The following is a 4,080-nucleotide window of genomic DNA, read 5'->3' as shown; positions in this document are numbered from 1 at the left end:
GGCCAGTCGTTACAGCACCGAGCGCAAGGATCATAAATAAGGTTGTTATAAAGTTTAGTGAGCACGATGCCATCAAACCCCGAAAAGTGCCCTGTACGTGTGTGTATTTGCTCCGAAGATGCAATCTACGCAGAGAGGTAGAGAGGCGAGCAGAATTCATTGTCTCAACTTATTCGTAGCTTTTTTGCGCTTCGCATCCTTCGGAGTAAGGGCTTTTGGTGCACATGTAAAAACGATTATAGGAAAAACCCCAACTATAATTTATGTCCCTGTATAATGTGGACCGGCAAGAGAACAAGCAGTTCGGGGAAAGCACCGGAAGTCCGTATCTTGTAAGCTTGGAGTACGCCAATAGCTGCAGCCATCGCCTACGGCCGCAGCAAGTGGTTGTATGAATGAGCTGACGTTCGCTAAGAATGAAGAGCCATCTCCGATAATTTATGAATTTGACACTAACATACATCGCAGGCTAGACAGAGAGCGACATTATGTGAGAAAAGGAACGCCATAGAAGAGAATAGTTGAATGTGGTTAAGGAACCACACAACGACAATAGTAAAAAGTCTATGAGCTTTATTGAAAAATTGGAGCAGGAAAAGTCGTGTGTGAGAAAAAAAAACCGGAACGACTAAATAGAAAAGTTGTACTACATCGGAGGGCATGTGTTTTACACCAGCATTAAGTGAAAATTAGCAAATGCATTTTCCGTCGATTGACCAAACGACGTTCTGTCTTCGTTTCGTGCTTTTCGGGTGGTTTCAATCATGCTTCTTGTTCTTTTTGTCTGTCCTCTTTTTGGATAGCAAAAATGAAGCGCAGCATGAAATGGGAAATAATTTATGAACTCTATCGAAGGGAAGCGACAACCAACGGTAAAGTTTTGAAATAGATTTTGAAAAGTTTTATTAAATTAAACGCACTGTCATTTCTCCTCGGGGATAAGAGCGCTACAGTTTTGAGAATTTAATTGCTGTTTAGGACGACGGAAAAGCTCTCGTCGTCTATGCAAAGCATATATTAGCCGAGCCGCATTCAACTGCCTTCCCACGGTATATATGTGACTTTTTCTTGATCAATCCATGTTCTTTGGAGTTCAAAACAATGCGCTTTCTTTAAACGAAATATAATGTTGAAGCTTGAATAATAGACGAGAATGCTAGCAAACTGAAATGTTACTAAATGAAATGTAAGCTTCTATTTATTATCAACAAATTTACATAACATCTTGAGTAAGAGAAAATGTGTGAATGTTTCATTTTTTATGGGTTTCAATAACTTGTGCCGCATTAACAAATAAGCTATGCGACACACTAACAAGATTGCTAACGCGTTAGTGAATTAGCAATCTTTGCTTCTAGGTTGCAAAATGCTACTGCCAGACACTGACCACAAACAAGCGTAAGCACTATTTCCACATTAGAATTAAATTACATACACATCCCGGACAATGTGATATACGCTACACGCCGGGTGTCCATTGCTGCTTAGTTAACTTAGGATTAAAACTACGCCAACGGGGCCAAATGGTGGAAAATGGAACATCATGTGTAGCTTAACGTAACAAAAAGCGACCAGGCATTAGTCGAAGCCATAGACACTTGCAACTGCAACGGTCGTTGGTTTGCAGTAACAACAGAAGCTCTGACCACTAGCTACTATCCTTACACGGTTAGATTATGGCGTAGCCGCTCTATCTCCCACCACCACCGGATCGAACTTCACCTAGGCGCATAGATTGAACATTGCAACATTATGGTCAACATTTTTTGCTATATCTCTTGAAATGTGTGCGGATGCAGCAATCTACTAGCCGATTTAATGGCTACACCAAACAACTGAGATTCCCTTCTCCAGTTTCAAGCTTTTGTATTTGTTCATATAATCTGCGATATAGCTAGGTCAAGGTAAATTAAACATCGTTTCCCCAAAAATCCGTCACTGAAAATACAATGTTATGTATATCTTATTTTATTATGATTATTGAAAAATATTTGCAAAAGTAAACCCTGACACAGCTATATCGCAATCATATAAAAACTCTGACATTGCTACATTCGGTTATTACATTATGCAATATATTTCAAAAGACACATGCATGGCCCAAACAGGGATGAATATCCTGGAAACTTTGAAAATTCTTTATTAACTGTTAGCATATTTACGCATTACTCAGGAAGCTGAAAAGATAAACGAAAGTGGCTTTTTCCTTAGCGTGGCTCCCGCAGCTATTTGTAGTTTGGTTATTATAAATAGCATAAACATTTTCATAATCTGCACATACTCCGGAACGAGCTTCGGCCCATATGTTTGGCGGCATAATTAATTCGCAAACATGCAAATAAAGTCGGTGTCCAAACAGCAAGCTTTCGCCGGGTGTCTCGTGCGTGGAAAAACGCCACCTGCTACGAGCGCAGGGAAGCCACTATATCTCCTACTTTATGGTGATGTTGAGGACCGATAATTGCCCTCTTAACCGTGATACCATGTTTTTGAATCTCCCGAGCCCGTTTAGCTGTGGCAGGAAATTTCCCAGCAACGGAAGCAAACCCAAACGGTTTCCCAAAATGAAATTTCACAAAGGGACAGGTTTTCCTTTCAGGCCGTCGTAAATAAAGCTCCGTTACGGTGCGATTAGGGCGAATAGCCTTGCCTTCGAAAGATGGCAAATATTTGCTGCTTTGAATCGATGAAAGGAGCAAACCAGTCACAAACCAGATTGCTTACTATCGATTGTGTAACAGCGCTATCTGTTTTCTGTTCCATTGAAGAGCTAACCCTCGCCTCAAAATGCCTCTCGGATGGCTGTTTGTGGTGTAAGCATCTGTACCGTATCGCTGAGAATTTGTTGAATTGAAAACCTGATATTTTGCCGAAATGTTTGATGCATCCGTGTACATTGTTTATCTACTCCGTGCAAAGGCAAGTTCTATAGTGTGTAAATTACGTTCCAAATTAGTGCCCACTTCGTGGCGTACGAAATCGATCGATTCTACGAAAAGATGGCGGACTAAATCTCTGCACAAATGTCACTTGCGAACAAATACGTCGACTGTGGCACGGTCGAAGTTTGGATGCGCTATTTACGAGCCGGTCGCTGCTCACGACGGCCATAAAACAAGCCGGGGACGGGTACATTAGCTCCAATCAAACGTCAACTTGGTTCCGGAACGGGAAAGTTTGTGCCCCAGCTTGACGATGCACCGTTGCACTTGCAGGAACTAATTTTCCGGCGCTCTTCGCCAACATGGACGAAGCGCATCTCCAGAGCTACGCTTGGAGCTTTTAGTAACTTTCCTCACGAGTTGCGTCTGAAAGGCACATCAATCTTCAGCCCAACCACCCGTTGAGCTTCGGGATGGTGTGTTCCTGGGCGAATAGATCACGGACTGCACGGCAGGCCACTCATTGAAGGTCATCAATGGCATGTCCGGTGCATGGTCGCTGGGCAATAAATCCATCATCCGACGACCGAACGATGCAGAATCGCTCCAAGCGTAGGGCTGGATTTGCTACACCGTACCTGCACTCATCGAGCGGAGTTCATAGTAGCGTGTGGTTCCGCCCTTCTTAGTGACCAGACAATGAGAATGACGAGATGCGTCAGGAACGCTTGACAGCAGAGGAAGTGACCGATAGCGACGTTGATTTATTACAGCAACGGGACCAACCTTGGAACTGTTTGCTTTGAAAAGATTTCTCCTCGGGCACTGAGATTAAGAAACAATTCAATGGTATGCACAGAGCTCCGCTATTTTATAATCATTACACATTTCTTTTTTTCCATGGTAACGGCCTTTTTCAGCTTGACCTTGCGCGAGACAGAATGTTTTTGGACATAGGTACGAAGTAAAGAGTTTTTCCCATGTCGGTATCGACATACAGCCAAAATTTTACGTAGGCATTCTAAACGAACGAGAGCTTTGTTTGTCGAGACACAGGTTGGAAAAAATGAAAACAGTGTCGTCAACGGCTGAGCAAACACTTTCAATGTCAAATGGAACGTATCGTACCGGTCCGTGCGGATGATTGAATATTTTTATTCGTCCGGTTGGTTAATCAGCTACTTCCGATTTAAGCCTA

The sequence above is a fragment of the Anopheles nili genome, chromosome 2 (assembly GCF_943737925.1).
Source record: "Anopheles nili chromosome 2, idAnoNiliSN_F5_01, whole genome shotgun sequence".
NCBI classification, from domain to species: Eukaryota; Metazoa; Arthropoda; class Insecta; order Diptera; family Culicidae; genus Anopheles; species Anopheles nili.
The sequence above is the reverse complement of the archived record's forward strand: the minus strand, read 5'-3'. Positions refer to the sequence as shown.